General features: G+C 50.9%; 1 protein-coding gene and 1 long non-coding RNA gene across 5 annotated transcripts in view; one reads left to right on the forward strand and one right to left on the reverse strand.

Moving 5' to 3' along the window:
- SYNPO (synaptopodin) overlaps positions 1-17715 on the forward strand; it is a 70245-nt gene that overhangs the window by 10569 nt on the left and 41961 nt on the right. For 2 of the 4 annotated variants that reach the window (XM_078363047.1, XM_078363054.1), the window contains exon 1: positions 1116-1295. The exons of 1 other annotated variant lie outside the window; for it this stretch is intronic. The gene's annotated coding sequence lies outside the window, so the exon portion shown is untranslated. Of the gene's footprint in view, positions 1-1115; positions 1296-1878; positions 1996-17715 lie in introns of those variants that run through there. One more of the 4 variants, XM_008987917.5, reaches the window with a different exon arrangement.
- Positions 13552-15924, reverse strand: LOC144581078 (uncharacterized). The gene is made up of 2 exons (XR_013531605.1): positions 15724-15924; positions 13552-15455 (listed from the first exon to the last, which is right to left on the reverse strand). It is a non-coding gene; the product is annotated as an uncharacterized LOC144581078 (long non-coding RNA).

The raw sequence follows: 17715 nt of genomic DNA on the forward strand, positions 1-17715 counted from the left end.
ACATCCTTTAATATCATGTGATCCTCATTGTTCAGTAAAACAGCTAGCTCTTAGTTCAGGGAAACGGCTAGCTCTGCTTGACAGGTGAGGAACTGTGTCCTTAGACAAGGGACCCCACACGCTTGCTAGTGGCACGGCCAGGCCAAGAACCCAAGGCTCGAGCTTCTGCATCAGTGCCCCTTTCATGGATGGTTTGTGGGTGCTCTTCCTGGCAGGGGCAGTAGAGACACTCAGTTGTATGTGGTGCTGGGCAGTCTTGGGACCAATGCTGGGGCCAAGTGCTGAGTGAGCTCCAGGAGGGTGACAGGCACGGGCTCTGGAGTCAGGGATTCCTGGTTGGAGACCCAGTCCCCTCCCCACCAGTGTGGCCTCGGGAGACAGCTAAACCTCTCTGAGCCTCAGTTGCTCTAAAATGAGAATGACTGTGGTACCTACTGCAAAGCATATCAGAGAAGAGATCCTGAGAAGACATCTGCAAAGATGGAGGCTCCTTCTGCTCTATGACTGTGGGAGTGGGGGCTGGGCTTGTCTTACGGTAACTACTGCAGCACTGGTGCTGGGCACAGGCTTGGTTGTATCAGGAAGTCAATCAATATCCATAATAAAGTTTGCATTTATCATGGGCACTTACTAAGTGTAGAGCATGGTGCTAACTGATTAAATGCATGGTTAGACAGTTGATGAGAAGAGATCGAATTCTAACAGGAGAGGGGAGCTGAGGCCACCTCTGGATAATGAATAGATACGAGTGGGGAAACTGCCCAGATCTGGAGCAAGGGGCCCTGCCTGGAGGGAGCTGGGAAAAGCTCACCAGCAAAGCCTTGCCAGCAAACACAGGCTCAGAAAAGCTAGGGTCGATTTTCTGTCCTGCCATTATTTTGCTGCGTGATTTTGGCCAAGCCTCAGACCTCTCTGGGCCTCTGCTTTTGTTCCTAGAGAACAGATGGAGGGTGAGGGGCCTGGGAGCTCAACTGTCAAGGAGGGAGGCTCCTGCACCTGAGGCCTCCAGGCCTGTTGGGATCTGCCGGCCTGAAGGGGATTTCCTGGGGCCAGCCCCATTCCCAGCCTTGCTGATGTCACCCCTGGATGGGTGCCCAGAATTGGAGGGGATGCCCAGAGCAGCACTCCAGTGGGAAAAGCAGGTGGGCACTCTCCCAGCTCACACACTGGCCCTTCCTCTGGGGCTCTAGGGTCTCCCCAGCCCCATCCCCCAGGTGGGGAAGTGGGGATCCCTCCTGTTGAAAGAAGAAGGCACAGCCCCTTGGCACAAATCCGGATTTGCTGTGTAACCTCAGGCAAGTCTCTGCCCCTTTCTGGGCCTTGGTTCCCCATCTCTGTAATGAGGAGAGCAGAGATTCCAAGCTCTTCTGGAACCCTTAACACTCAGGGATCCAGCTGGGGGTTAGGGGATCTGGGAAAGGGAATAGGGGTAGGGGGCTGGATTCCAGGGCCTTGCTTCCCACAATAGCACAGAAGGTGGAGGGGATGGTGGGAAGTGCCATGGGATAAAAGGAGCCCCGAGTCCTCCGAGTGGCTCCAGGAAGGGGCAAAGCCAGCCTGAGGTTTTGGAAACATATTTATTTTTAAGTGTCCTGTGTCGCTGGGGGCTTTTTCTTCAGGGTTTGAAATGCTACAGAAGTCAGGACTCTGATGTGTGTGTTTGTCAAACAGAATATGAGCTGTATTTATTCATCCTTTAGCCCAAGCCCTTAAAAATATAGACGGCTAATGTCTTCAGTATGTATGAAATATCCCATATGCTCGGAAACAAAAGGGGCTCTGTTATTAAAGTTTCATTTCCACACGCCCCCTCCCCTCCCTCCCGCCCGCCCCCCCGACACCCTGCCCTCCTCCCATCCCGCTCAGGCTGCTCGAGACAGAGTGCGAGTGAGGAGCAGGCGGGCAGGCGGCGGGCAGCGGGGCAGCCGGGCAGCCGTGGACAGAGGCCCGGGCACAGCCAGTCTCTGCGCCAGAGGGTGTGGCATCCGGCTACAGGTGAGGGGGCGACCACAGGGAAGGAGAACAGGGTCTTCCAAGGGAGAAAGGGCCCTGGGGTCCCTGAGACGGCCAGTGGCAGAGTGGGGGTGGAGGTGGCCCTTCTTGTGGGTGCCTGTGGGGCCGGGGCCCTGGCAGGGCCTGGCTGTCTGGGACGGAAATGCCCGCTCTGCTGCTAACTGAAACCACATGTGTCTCCCAGGCAGCGGGGCAGAGACGCAGCCAAGCCTGGGGATTGGGGCTGGGAGAGGAAAGATGCAGGCCGGCCCCACCGTGTGCCCCAGAGTGGGTGAGGGGCTGTGCGGGAGGGCTCAGGGTCATTTGCATCCGTACAAGTGACAGTGTGTCAGAGTGTGAGTGAATGAGTTCTGTGAGTGAGCATGTTGCATGAATGAGTGTGTGTGTACATGATGGAGCCTGTCTGCAGGTCGGTCGGTGGGGTGTCCCTGCTTGCAGGGCTGAAGTGGCCTCCTATGGCCTGAGTCCTGGGCACATTCCTACCTATCACCCAGAGCTTGGGAGGCTGCTGGCTGCTTCCTGGGAGGGCCCTCTGGGGTGATGGGACACTCACCTGAGTGGGTGGTGGTCCTCACCCATGCGGAGACTCCCTCGTGACCACCATCCTCCTTGGTTCCTTTTCTTTGAGCCCAGCTCAGTCTTTTGGCACCTGCACAACCTCTACCCATTTCCTTGGGGGAAATGCTGAGAAGTAGAGCAAGGAGGTAATAACAGTCTCTGCTGCCACGTCTGTTTTCATCTTTTTCAGGGCAGTCACCTCCAGGAACTTGGCATAACCATTGTAGCCCTGGCAGGTGAGAAATGTAGCCTGAGTGAGGGACATCTTGCTCATGGCCATCAGGGAGACAGTGGTGGGCCATCCAGACCCTTCTGAGGGCACAGAGGACACCAGGATGTGGGCTCAGCCTTGGTGCAAGGCTGGAGGCTGCACTCTCAGGCTCTGTGGGAAATGGGGTCCCCCAAGGGCCTAGGTGACCTGAGTCCTGGATCATCTCTCCTTAAGGAATGAGTGCTACTGGGGGCCAGGCTCTGGGTTCTGGTGGTGGCCCAGCCACTGCCTTGCTACAGATGTTGGATGGGTCTCCTCCTGTCTCCGGGCCTGTTTCCCTATCCCCACAATGGCAGAGTTGGGCTGGGGTAGTGTTTTCCAAAGTCTGGTGTGTGTGCCTCTGGCAGCCCACGAGAGGCTGCCACGTGGACTGCCAATTTCCATTGTAACAAGGAGCGTGTGTTGTTTTTACCCACATTAGGGAAAGGTGTCTAAGTAGCATATCAAGCCAGCGGGTAGATAGAAATAAAGGAATAATTGACCCAAAGGAGTAAAAGCCAGGGATCAGGAGAAGGTCCTTGTGTTCTGTCCCTTCTGGCAATGGGCTCTCGTTATACTTTCAACATTTTACTTTTTTAGAGACGAGTCTCGCTCTGTCACCCAGGCTGGAGTGCAGTAGCACGATCATAAGTCTTCCAACTGTTTTTTATTTTATTTTTTGTAGAGATAGGCTCTCGCTATGTTGCTCAGGCTGGTCTCAAACTTCTGGCCACTAGCGATGCTTCCCTCTCGACCTCCCAAAGCGCTGGGATTAGAGGCATGAGCCACCAGGCGTAGCCGATTTCATTGTTTTAAATGCTCCTAAGAGCATTGGTTTTGACTGTCTAGGGCCTGAAGGTGTGATCTGCTATGTAGACCATCTTTTGGCCCCCACAAACTAGCAACCGCCCTGTAATTCTGTGATTACAGAGTGGAAAGCCCAGTTGCCACCTTAGGATGTGTGTGTGTGTGTGTGTGTGTGTGTGTGTGTGTGTGTGTGGTGTATGTTGTGAGTGCTATGTGGGAAGGGGCAGGGGATGGAAGGAGCAGAGCTGGGGAAAAGATCGGCCCATCCTGAGTAAAACCTGGATGCCTAAGGTCACAGGCAAGGAGTTTGGGAAAGTGATTGTCCCTTGACTGACATTTTCAAGTGCTTTGTCCGGCCTCAGCCTTGCTTTGAATCACCAGGATGGGTGGGTAGGCGAGAGATCACGCTGGCCTTGGCCTTTCCTGCCATTCAGCTCTGGCTCCCAGGCCACTTGGCTGCGTTTTATCTGCCAGCCCAAGACTGGCTGGGGAGGGTTGAGCTGGGAGGATGCAAGGGTTCTAGGGGGGCCCTTTGGCAGAGCTCCCCAGTCACTTCTCCAGGCGAAGCTGGTCAGAGCTGGCATCCTTCAGGACGTATTCCCTTACCCTCCTTTTCTGCTAGGTTTGCTGTTGCTGTTACTTGTGACCACAGTTGCTATTTTGTGGATATTCATTGGTGATTTGCCTCATCACCAGACATTTAGGGAAGCCTGACCCTGCTCTGCTGCAGGAAGTGCAACTTGAGGACCATTCTTTCTTGTCTTGTCCTGCAACAGGCAAAAGGTACCAAACTTTGGCTGCAGGATGTTGGCAGCATCTTTGGGTTTGGATGAATTCACAGTCCCTTCTTGGCAAGGCAGCAGATGCAGAAGGAGCACAGAGCTGGGTCCATCTGATCCCTGACACTAACACGCTGTGTGGCCCTAGGCAAGCTCCGTGCCCTCTCTGACCTGCCTCTCCTCTGGCCCCAGGAGGCATTGTCCTTGATGAGGCTAAAGTGATTCTCTAGTGCTGCCCTAGGATGAAACAAAATCCTATTTCTAGGGGACTCTTGTGCCTTTCCTAGTGAGAAGAGCCTTGTGAGTTTTAGAGTTTGGCTTCCTGGAGATGGCCGTATGGAGTCATCCACAGTCCTTGGGCTCCAATTCCCTTGAATTCTGTTTCAAACCCTGGGGAAGCAGCTGGCTGTGGTCAGGGGCATCGCCTCTGCCTCCAGAATGTGTTACATTCTAACTGGCTTTCAGTGACCTTGTGGGTCCTGTGACCCACTAGCAGCTATACCCAAGGCCAAGGGCAAACAGAGATCTGCTTCATGCTGTCCTGGCATGGGCATCGTTAAAGAGAGATGTGACTGGCCAGGGAGTGGGAGGTGGCACTGCTAGGCGGGGAGGACGGGCACTTACAGAGCAACTCCTTCCCAAAGAAAGATTCTCATGTAAGAACAACCGTGGTCTGCTTTGGTGAGTCACCCTTGTGGGCTGAGCAATGGGGTGCAGATGAAGGCTGAAGGTTCTAGAACTTAGCTTATCCCCCGACAGTGATGCCCTGGGCTCTTGACTTCCTTAGATTTTACTTTGATTTCTTTTTCTTGGGTTTGGTAGGGGCAGTGTGGAGAAGTGGTGACAAAGTAGTTTATCTATAGAGTCACATCCAGATCTACTGGTGGCAATATTAACTTTAGCCAAGGGAAAACTGAAGTTAGCTGCTGGGTGAGGCAAAAAGAAAAAGAAGAGAAGCCAGGTGATCCCATGCTCTGCTCCCACCGCAGCCATGAGAGCTCGCCAGGTGACTGCGTCTCAGTTCCACTTTCCTGACCTGTAAAATGGGTTGTGATGAAGATTCACATACTGCGGCTGGCACTGACCAAATTGTAGCTCAACGGTATCAGGCCTGCTGATAGCTCTGCTGGCTAAAGGAGGGGGTATGATTGTCATTTCACAGAGTGGAGAATGCGGCAGCAAGTGATATGCCTAAGAGGAGGGCGGCCTGGGTTCCAGTCCCATCCCCACCCCCACTGGCTCTGTAACTTCCAGCAGGTTACCTAACCCTGCCAAGTCTCAGTTTCCTCGTTTGTAAGGTGGACAGAAATAGCACCTACCTCACAAGGCAGCTATGCGGATTAAACGAGCCAACCCTAAGCTCCTGGCACATAGTAGGTGCTCAATGAACACTCCTTTAGCTAAATGGAAACCTGGAGGCCTTTGCTCCTCCAATTGCTCCCTTCTGATAGTCCCTGTAGTCCCCAGTTGGGGACTTTGTGATTAGTGAGGCCAGGTGGCCAGAGGCCCCAAGCCCCAGGTGGGGCTCTTCCCCAGGGCCTGGTCTCAAATCTTGCCATAAACACTACCAAAAGCACTTCCTGAAATGTTCTACCTGAGTCTCCCAGGTTGGCGGGTGGTCAGGACTAGTGCTATTTCTTGTCACTGACAGCAGGGATAGTGTGATGGTTCATACCTGAGGGATAAAGAGATGAGGAAATTCAGGAAACTGAGGCTCAGACAGGGAAGGGACCTCTGTGGGATCAACGTGGCAATGAGGCAGGGGTGGAGGGGTGGAGGGGTGGAGGGGTGGAGGGGCAGAGGGGTGGAGGCAAGAAGATAGAAAACATTATGGGGAGAGGGAAAGGAGGGGTCCTTGGACCTACCTAGACAGGGCTCCTTTCCAGCTCCACTGGAGCAGGAACGGGTTAAAGGGGACCGGAAAGGAGAGGAAGAAAGCAAACAGAGGCAGGAGAAAAGCCTGGAGCTGCAAGCTCGCTGGTGTTGTTTGGTCTGGCTGAACCACCTCCTGGGCCACTCCCAGCAGCTCTGCAGACAGACTCCAGCACCCCACCACATGCACGCATGCACACACACACACACACGCACACAGAGATATGCACAGACACAGGCACACACAGATACACACATTGATGGATACGCTGATACATAGAGACACACACATAAATACAGGCACACATGGCTACATAGACACACAAGTACACACAGACAGGTGTACATAGAGACATACGCACACAGATGCATACACACATACCCAGAAACACATACACATCACACTTACACACAGTTACATGGATACACACAAAGAAGCACAATTACACAGATTACACACTGACACGTATATCCAGAGTGACACATAGAAATACATACAGACGTAGACACAGATACAAGCCCAAACACGCACACAAACACACACACATGCAGACATTATGCAGATATTTACATATACCCAAGATTCACATATGAACATACACAATGAATACATATACATACAGACAGACATAGGCACACACATGTGCACAGACTCAGCAGAGAAGCTCCAAGCTGGAGGACAGAGGCTGGGATGGTGTATTTCCGTAGCTACTTCTAGTTCAAGCTGCTCCCCTCTGCCCCAACAACTTACACAGGCTCAACCCCCTCACTGCAATAATAACACCTACTGTATACTGGACAGTTGCCATTGTCAGGCTCTGTTCTAAGCCCCTATGTTAACTTGTTTAATCCTCACAACCACCCTATGAGATGGGCACCGTGATTAGCCTTGATTTGATTTGTACATGGACAAACTGGGGCTCAGAGAGGGGAAGTCACTTGCCCAAGGCCACACAGTTTGCTTATGGCTTCTCCCAGGCAGGCGGCCAGTGTGCAGAGCCGGCTGGCAGACCACGCTCCCCCGCCTTCCCCCTGCACTGTCTCAGAGCACTGGGCTCTCGCTCTGTGCCGGCACAGGGACCAGCTCTCTCGCCTTCAGCATTGCCATGCCCTGTGGAGCCGCAAAATGATTTTGGCTTTTCTCAGGTACAGGGAGGGATTGGAAGGAGCAGGGCTAAATGTCTGAGTGTGTGCTGAGCCATGGCTTCAGGGAGGAGGAGAGGCAGGTGACAGGGGCCGGCCAACAGATCCAGTCTGCAGTTAGGCTCAGTGCCCTTCAGCCTCCTCTTTCTGTGTCTTCCTCTCCTTGACCTGCCCCCAGCTCCTGAGCCTGTACCTCTACCCTCCAGCTCTTCCCTGTCCAGTATCTGATGCCCACACACTGTTCTTCAGCCTCAACAAGTGTGTCCTGAACAGTAGCTTAGGATAAATGTTGACAAAACATATTTCCCTTCTGTTATTTTATTCCATCCTTATCTTTTGATAGACTTGTATCTGGGCTCCAGTCCTTACTGAGAGTTCTTGCCAGCAGGATGCCAAACTAACTTAAATATGTATCCAGTCCTCCATTGGGCTCAAAATGCCAACTGCCCAGGTACAGGATGTGGGAGATATGGCATAAAAGTGGCAGCTGTTTAGTGACGTCTTTGTGGACCACAAGCACAATAGGGACATAGCTGTCGAAAGAAAAAAAAAGCTAATCTGATGTTAGGCTACATTAATAAAGGTAGAATGTTCAGAGTGAAGAAGGTTATGGTCTTACCATGCTCTGTGCTAGTCTGGTTTTCCTGTAATACTGGGGTCAGTTCATTTCTACTGAGGAGTTTCTCATTCTCTGCTTGTTTACCACCAGTGACAGGGAGCTCAGTACCTACTGAGTCATAAAATAACCCAAGGAATCCCTTAGTCCAATACCAAGGGGGTGCCAGGACCTTTATTGAGGACTTTCTTTGCCAGGCACATTTAAATGAGAGGTAGGTACTACTATTATTCTGGTTTTACAGATGAGGAACCTGAGGAACAGAGAATGATATAACTTGTCCAAGGTCTCACAGCTGGTATGTGGCAGCATGCGGCACTGGACTGTGGCAGTAGAGAGCAGCCCTCCTGATTACAATTCCAGCACTGTCCCCTGAAACGTAATGCGAGCACATATGTCATATTACATTTTCTAGCAGCTACACTAAAAAAGTTTTTTTTTTAAAAAAAAAAAGGTAGAAAAAAGAAACCCGTGAAATCAATTTTAATAATGCATTTATTTAAACTCCAAATAGCGTCATTTTAACATGTAATAAATGTAAAAAAAAAAACTTGTTAATGAGACATTTTACATTCTTTTTTTGGTGCTAAGTCTTGGAAATCTGGTGTGTATTCTTTATTTCCAGCACATCTCAGTGTGGGCTAGCCACATTGCAAATGCTCAGTAGCACATATGGCTGCTAGTGGCCGCCATGTTGGACAGAACAGTGCTATACTATAATGCCTCTCGAGGCGCTCACTCTAGCATAGCCTAGTGTATAGGAAGAATGTCAGTCACTAGTATGATTATTTTTATCACTGGTTGTTGGTGGTGGTGGTCCAGGGAGAAGCTGGACTGAGCCTCAAGCCCTTGGCATAAACTGTGCACTGATGTCACACTTCTTAATCCAAGTCCTTCAAGCCAGGAGCTCAATACTTCTTAATCCAAGTCCTTCAAGCCAGGAGCTCAATGTCTCGCAGGCAGAGCCAATTTCAGGAACCTTCAGCCCAAAAGGGCCAGTGTGACTCTTGGAAAGTGGAGGAGAGACCAGCCTGAAGCCCCTCCATCTCCCTGGCTGGCCAGCTGTGTACCACATGAAGTGAAGCTTCCTTGGGGCCTATAAGCCTGTGGCCCATCTGCTCTGGAGTGTGGGGCAGCCAGGCCCACATCTGCAAAGGAGAGGATAAGAGCCTCTCCTCCTGTGGTTCCTTGTAGCTGGTTAAGGCTTTAAATGGGGGGAAAAAAATGAATAAACCCCACTATTCTTAATACAGTTTTAGACCTGAAATCCCAGGAGTTAAACAATGGAGCAGGGATGAGGGCTTTGCACTTTCCCCATCCTGGTATGGTCTCCAGGCAGCTATATAGTGCTTGCAAAGAGTGATGGTTCCCAAATCTACCTGCACATAAGGAACCACCTGGGAATCTTCAAAATACCCTGATCCTAGGTCCAATCCCAAGAGATTGCCGTTTAATTTGTCTTGGGTGTGGCCAGACCTTTGGAATGTGTAAAAGACCCTCATGTGATTCTGATGAGTTGGACAAGTTTGAGAACTGTGGTGCTAACCCTTAGGGGCATAAGCTCAGGTCGCCCTCACAGTCGCTGTGATGCAGGCGTGGTTAGGGTTCCCACTGCACAGATGAAAGATCGGAGGCTCATGGGAGTGAAGCAACTGGCGCAAGTTCAGCCAGCCAGGAAATGGGTATGGTAGGGATTCACTAGCCATGGTTTAACCAGCGGTATGTGGATAAATGTCTAACAACTTGTTCTCTGGAGAAGAAAAAAGCCTGGATTTGTAGCACCTGCCGGTTTCCGTGGTGTAGCTACTCCCACCAGGGCCCGTTTTAAGCCATTGACAATGTCCCTGAATGCAGAGCTGGGAAAGGGTGTGTGCATTGGCTGTTGAGACAGTGTGGCTGGCTTCAGCACACAGCTGGGCCACTTGGCATGGAGAAGAAGGGATCCCATTTGGTAGATATAGTTAAACATTTTCTATTTTTATTTTTTTATTTCTTAAATTTTTTGAGATGGAGTTTCACTTTCGTCACCCAGGCTGGAGTGCAATGGCGTGATCTCAACTCACTGCAACCTCTGCCTGCTGGGTTCAAGCAATTCTCCTGACTCAGCCTCCCAAGTAGCTGGGATTATAGGCATGTGCCACCACACCCAGCTAATTTTTGTATTTTTAGTAGAAACGGGGTTTCACCTTGTGGCCAGCCTGGTCTCAAACTCCTGACCTCCGGTGATCAGCCTGCCTTGGCCTCCTAAAGTGTTGGGATTACAGGTGTGAGCCACCATGCCAGGCTGGTTAGGCATTTTGTGAATTTTTAGTCCTTGAACCCTTTCTGCAATGCACTATTTGGGAGCCCTAATATATGCAACAGATAAAAAGCAATGTGTTAGCAGCATAAGTTTATTATAGAAACTGAAATCATAGTATCAGTCTCAGTCTCTTGTTTAAACTGGGGGACAGGGAGAGGGGGCACTGTGAATGTGGCAGGGAGTGGCCATGAGCAGCAGCCTCAGAGCCAGGGCCCTGTGCACCAGCCCTCTCCCCCTCCACTGACTGTGTGGCCTTGGGCAAGTCTCTCCCCATCTGAGCCCCCATTTCCTGATATGGCCAAGTGGCCTCTGCTCTGTCACACCTCTGCCTGACCCCAGCCAGTCTTGGCCCTGTATTTATAGCCATGACTTCAGTCTCCCCAGTTCCTCTGAAGCTGGTTCCCTGGCCCATGTATTTATAAACCCAGCAGGGCAGAAATAGATGTGACGTGCAGGGGACTTGGCTGGTTCTGTGAGCAGGCTGGTTTCAGTGAGTCCATTTGGAACAGGCTTGAGTCCCCCAGCATCCCGGGTGCTGGATTCCACAGGAGTCTAAAGCTGGAAGAGCACCTTGAGACCCCAAGCCCAGCCCTGTGACTGTGTAGTGGGGGTCACCAAAGCCCAAGCATGGAGGCATGTGGCCACGGTCACAGTGGGCATGGCAGAGCCAGGGCCAGAACGAAGGACTCCGTGCTGTGTGAAATGGCCTCTCCCCAGTCCCTCAGAAAACCTCCAGTGACCACGCCAGGCCCCTGATGCCTATCAGGTTCCAGCTTGGTCATTTTCCTGCTCTAGGATCATGGGCGGAGACTCACCCTCCCTGAGCCTCCGCTTCCTCAATCTGTTAACTGGGGATAACAGTAGGTGCTGGCCTCATTATGTTATTGTGAGGAAGAAACAAGAAACAAGACTGATACAGTGCCCAGCACATGCTCAACATTTAGTAAATGGTAGCTCTCGTACTGCCCTCAGTCGCCACTTCACAAAAATGGTCATCATAATAACAACAGCTGTTTCTATTGAGCGTGTACAGAGGTTGCCTTATTCAATCCTTGCAGCAATGCAATATCATTATTACTGTCCTCAGACTCATTGCATATCATGTGTTTCACGGACGGGAGATGCCCTACCACTAATGAACTTGGAAAAGAATGTTCTAAAAAAAGAATGCTAATATACAAAATCTTATTTTTTTATATACAGGATTGCAAAACACACTCATTTCTAAATAGTAGACATATTCAGAACGGAATAGGAAGGTTCTAAAGTGGTGAGCAATTGAATAGTAAGAATATTAGCATAAGAAATATGTCTCCCAGGAGTTTGCAGGGCTTATGTTTCTAAGTTTGCCACCTAATGTTGGTTTTATGTTTTTTTATAATTGCATATGAGAATTTAATGTAATAGTGAACTTGAAATGCATATGCTATTCAAAACACGGAATGGCATCTGTTAAGGGTTGTTATGTTCATATCACAGTTTCTTTATCTTAATGACCCACAGGACTCCCAGGCTGCTTTTCTGGCTTCTTTTTCCATCGTATTTAACATCATCTGACATTCTTATTTATTTATCTGTCCACCCCAGCTAACATGTGAGCTTCACGTGGGCAGGGTTTCTTTCTCTTTTGTTCACTGTGTACTGCCAGCACTTAAAATAGTGATGGCACTTAGCGGCGTTCTGTGAATATGCGTTGAGTGAACAGATGAGTAAATGAATGACTGAGTCTCCATTCTACCAGGAGGGCACCTGAAATTCAGCAAGATGCAGGGACTTATCTGAAGTTGCCCACTATTCTGAGGCTGAACTGAAACCTTACCTCTCCTAAGACCACCCAGTGTGCCCAGCTGGAAGTTCTTCCCAACTTCTTTGTGCCAAGGGCTGGTTTCCGGTGGTTCCTGGGGCTCCCCCCAGCTCCACTTCATGCCCATCCAACACTGGTCCCTTCTGCCCCAGGAGGTAGGGTGAAATGGAGGACAGGAGAGGATTAGGGAGGAAGGAGAAGAGGTCACAGTAGGCTGGACATCCAGCATGGTTGATGCTGATGGCTGCTGAGGGAGGGAGGAAGGATGCCAGGATTGGTCAGTCTGTCCTGAAGGACTAGAGGGAGGGTTCAGCACCATGGGATCATGGTGGACATGCCTCTGGGACTGACTCCCCCAACTGGAAAACACTGGAACTGGGCAAGGCCAAGAAGAATTCAGGTGTAGCGGCAACCTTGCTGCTACCGCCCTCACTAACCACTTTGCCCAAGGTCTTTCTCAGCTGGAGAAACTGAAGCCCAGTGAAAGAAAGTGATTCTTCCTAGACTACATAGCAAGGTAAAGGAAAATGCTGGGCTTTCTCATGCTTACTAGCTCTGGAGGTTGGAAGGGCTTGGGATTCCCCACCTTTGGAGCCATGGGGAAGGAACCCTCCACCTTGGCTCTCATCCCCTCCTTGGGAGAGAAACACTAAGGCAGGAACATAGGTCAGATTTGCAAGGACAACAGAAGCTTTCTTCCCGTTGTCAGGGAGAACTCAGCTCTGGACAGGCCAGGCAGTTCCCCCACCCCAGTCTGGTGCCAAGGGTGCTGCTAGACAGGGGTCTGGTGTGCACGTGAACCCGAGCCATCTGATCCTATTCTGAGTCACCTTTTTCTCCAGGGTGCCTCCATTTTGCCCCTAGCTATAAATACCTATAGCTAATTTATTGGTAACTCCGCATGTATTGTTTCACTTGATAAATACGCATCTACAACGTGCCCGGCAATGTACCACACATTGGAGAGAAGCTCCTTTCTCCCTCCCATCCTTCCATTTCCCATCCCTCTCTTTCATTCATTCATCTTTTCATTCTTTAATTCAGCAACTACTTACACCATTGAGATAGTACAGCCTTATGGATAAGAGTGACATTGGGAGCTAGACCATCAGGACATGCACCCTGACTCACTCACTAGCTGTGTGAGCTTGGCGAGTCATGGAAGCTCCATTTCCTTATCTGCACAATGGGGATAATAATAGCACCTTCCTTATATGGTGTGATGAGTAGCAAATGAGCTGCTGTAAATATGTCTGAATAGCACGTGACATAGTGAACACTTCAGAAACATCACCCATTATCATCACTAAGGTTTTTTGTTTTCCTTCCTTCCTTCCTTCCTTCCTTCCTTCCTTCCTTCCTTCCTTCCTTCCTTCCTTCCTTCCTTCTTTTCTTCCTTCCTTCTTCTTTCTCTTTCTTTTTTTCCTTCTTTCTTTTCTTTTCTCTCTGGGTCTCACTCTGTCTCCCAGGCTGGAGTGCAGTGGCACAATCACGGCTCACTGCAGCCTTGACCTTCTGGACTCAAGCACTCCTCCCGCTCAGCCTTCCAAGTAGCTGGGACAACAGGCGTGTGCCACCATGCCTGGCTAATATTTCATTTTTGTAGAGACAGAAGTCTTACTATGTTGTTCAGGCTAGTCTCAAACTCCTGGGTTCAGGTGACCATGCCATCTTGGCCTCCCAAAGTGCTGAGATTATAGGCGTGAGCCACTGGTCCTGGCCTATTGTTTTATGTGCCTGGCCTTGTGCAGCTGCTGAAGAAATTGCTCCAAAATTCTCCTCTTGCTGGGACCCCACATTGGGTTAAGGCGGCCCTTTTTTTCAGTCCCCTGCCTTCTGCTCTGGCCGTGTTGCCTCCAACGCAAACCCACAGAGCTGGGCCTTGCAGTGGTTTCCCCCAACCCTGTAGGGCTGCCCCCCACAGCTAGCAGGAGAGAGCCTAGGCAGCCAAAGCCTGTCACAAGCTGGTCACCTTCTCGGCCCTTCCATACATGTCCTAAACTCAGCCATCCAAGCCCACCTGGTTCTTTAGAGTCATCCCCAATTGTTCTGCCTTCTTGCCTTCACTTGGACTTGATGGATGATCTTTACCCCAGGAAGCCCTTTCTCATTCCCCTCAGCCAAGAATCATAAGATTTGCCTTTGAGTCTGCATTTGCAGTGACGCTTTATCTGTGAACAACAGGGAGCCACGGAAAGCTCTTGAACAGGTGAGCAACACATTCAAAGCTGCACTCCAGGGCAATGGATCAGACTTCGTATAGGATGGAAACAGGAAGGGACAGCGGGTAGGGAGGTCAAGTAGGGAGCCTTGGGCAGTAGGGCCTTTGAAGGAAGGAGGGTCTAGTCTTCCTGGGCTGCTTCTCCCTCCACCCTATAGTCTTTCACTGATAAAATTAGATATTGTGATTTCCCAGCATGACTCAGTGAGTCAATGGAAGAGTTGGAACAAGGACCTCACACCCTAACCTCTGCAATGCACCTACTTAAGCCCTGAGCTCAGCACCCTTCGCTTCCTTTTCCTTCTTCTGCAGCCCAAGGGAGGCTCTTTAGCCCTATGGGGACTCTGTAGATGACGGGGAATCAGAAGGAGCCTGGATTGTGCCTTATAATCACTGCAGTCTGTGCACACCAAGCACTTGGGGCCCCAAATGCCAGGCTCACCAAGCGTCTGTAGAGCCCAGCAGGTGAGCAGCACACAGCAGGGTGAAGGAATAAACCTATATTTTCTCTATTAATCCCTATAACAATCCTGGAAAGTAGATTCTGTTTTAAGCCTTGTTTTGCAGGCAGGAAAAGTGAAGCTTAGAAAGATAAGAGACATGTCCAGTGTCAGGCAGCCACTGGGTGAGAATTCCAACCCAGACCTGATGCCAAAGCCTGTGCCCTTTCCCCACCACACACACAGCAGCAGAAGGGATGTGAGGGTCCCAAGGCCATTGCAGAAGCCAACAAGAGGAGCCCTGGGGTGTCTTGGCTGGCCCTCAGACTGTGGAGCACCTGATGCTCAGCCAGTCCTCTGGTCTTGCGGGCCTCTGCTTGGACTCATGCAGAGGGGAAAAGGAGGGAGAAGTGGAGGCTGATCCCTCAGAGTGAGCAGGGCTTCTGTGAGGATCCAGAGTTGGAAGGCCTGGGCACCTGGGTTCCAGTGCCATGCCTGCCTCTGGCTTGCCACACAACTGTAGGTGAATCCTTCCCTTCTGGGCTCGGAGTTCTCTCTGAGATGACGACAGTGGGTTCTGTGGACTCTATCGGCCCTTTCTGCCAAGGCTCAGGTATTTTACAGCCTGTATCCGGATGAGGGTCAGGAATCTGGGGGAAACGGAGTTAGAGGTTCGTAGGACTCCCTCTCATGTCTGTGGAGGCTATGGCAGGTCCTTGCCCACCCACAGAGGAGATCCATCCTCATGGATGAATTGGCCCTCTGAGCTGTGGCAAAGCCCAGCAACCCCAGGGGCTGTTGGGGGTCCCTGGAGTCTGCAGCTGCTGAGAGCAGTGGATACAAGCACAGACCTCAACTGACTCCATTCACATCCTGCTTTGCCAGCCCCACCCGTGTGACTCAGGACACAGTGCTTACCTCTCCGTGCCTCAGTTTCCTCCTCTGTAGACTGCACTCACACAGCAGGAGTGTCAGGTAAAGGGTTGGGTTCAGACTTAACAGGTTCTCAGTTAGTGGCAGCTGCCATTATTGTTTTCGATGTCAAACCCCACAGTCCCTGCACAGAGGTGGGTGCCGCAGGGCTTAGGCCTGCACAGGGCCTGCCCAAGCTCCTCGACTGGGTTGGGAGTCCTCCTTCCTCCTTGGGAGGGGACCTTGAATTGGAGTGCTCCTGCCAACTCCTCCCTCCTGGCTTGGCAGCGTGAAGACAACGCTGGCCAAAAATATTTGTGTGGGTGGAAAGTTAACTTTTCCGCCTCTCTCTTCTTTCCTGGAAACCGTGGCCACCGTCAAATACATCAAAACAGAAGCAGGGATAGAGTGAGGCGAGGCCCCCGTGGGGAGTCAGAGGAGCCCTGCCCCCTCCCCACACTCACCCCTTCTGCCTTGGCCATCTGGCTCTACCCTGGGGGATGACGGAGGGGGGTATCCAGGTGCTTAGAATCGGGGGATCCTGCAATGGACGGATCCTCCAGCATCATCTGGCTCAGTCATTCCCCGGTGCCCTCAGGGAAACTGACTCCAGAGTATGGAAGGCACCTGCCCCTATTCACACAGCCAGTCCTGTCTCTTCGGAGTGCTACTGGCCTTTGTGAAATTCTAAGATTCTTTGAAACTCAAATGGCAGAAATCTGGCAGCAGCTGGTGAATGAGAAAGCGACTGGAGATGAACGAGGGTCTTGAGCCTCTCCTGCATGTCTCTGAATCCACCATCCTGGTCAAGGTGTCAGAGCTAGGTTAGAATCCCAGCCTGGCCACTTACTAGTCGTGTGCCTTAGGCAAGAAGTCACTTCACCTATCTCAGCCTCAAGTTCCTCACCTCTGAAATGGGATAATAATAAGGTAATTCTCTCATAGGGTTGATGTGAGAAATTACCCAATAATCTAAGTGAATAACCCGAGATGGAACAGGTGCTTCTGTTCTTCTCCCAGGGGCAGAAAGTGGGCTTCTTTCTCCTGGTTATGCTGTCACTGAGGCTGCTATAATGTAACAGGTGCCTGGTTATCTTTCTGATAATTCAGACGGTTGTTTGCCTTTCCCCTGGTTGGCTGTGATTTGCCCTGGGGCTTGGTAATGCGCTTATCTCTCTGCCTGCTTGCCAGACTCTCCTGGCACAGCCCCAGCCAGAAACCAAGACCTTGACCCAGCCTGTTGTGGTGGGAGGTGCCTGATCCTTGCTTGGGAGTGGAGGCAGCTGAGGTCAGTCCAGATCCTCAGGTCACCCATGTCCACAGACTTTCACAATTTTCAGGATTCTCGATGCTCTTCATTTTGCAATAGGATAAGTGAGAGTAAGAGAGTTCACACTTGCCCGATTTCACACAGCTAAGTAGCAGCAGAATCCAGTCTTTAAGCAAGATCCCTTGATTCCAGGATTTCCTCCCAAGTGTAATTGGCCATCTGTTCTGTTTTACACACTACCTGCCCATCCTGGGGCATCTCACCCACTTCCACCCTTTGCCTCCACAAACGATTTCTAGATTTTTGTTCCCAACCTGGAATTCTCCCCTGTTCTCCAGACCCCTCTGTGGAACCGCCTACTGCTCAGTTCCCCTAGAAATCCAAAACCTAACTCATCTCCCTGTTCTGCTAAACAGCTGTTCCTTCTCATTTACTCCCGATGTCTATTAACAAAAGCGCTGTCACCAGAGCTAGGAACCTGGGCTGCATCCTAGGCTCCTCCCTCTTCTCCACACCCACTCTCCATCTGCCTCCAACCCAGCCAGTTCTTCCACCCAAGTATCTCTCCCATCCCTCCCCTCCTTGCCACCCCTTACAGAAAGCCTCCATCCCCTCTAGCCTGGATTATCATCATTCCTAACATGTATATAAATAATCATACAATTATTATTGTTTCTCTTGCTATCATTCACAGCTCTCCCCACCACATTTTAAGGCTTCTTTATCCC

This window comes from Callithrix jacchus, chromosome 2 (assembly GCF_049354715.1).
Source record: "Callithrix jacchus isolate 240 chromosome 2, calJac240_pri, whole genome shotgun sequence".
NCBI lineage: Eukaryota > Metazoa > Chordata > Mammalia > Primates > Cebidae > Callithrix > Callithrix jacchus.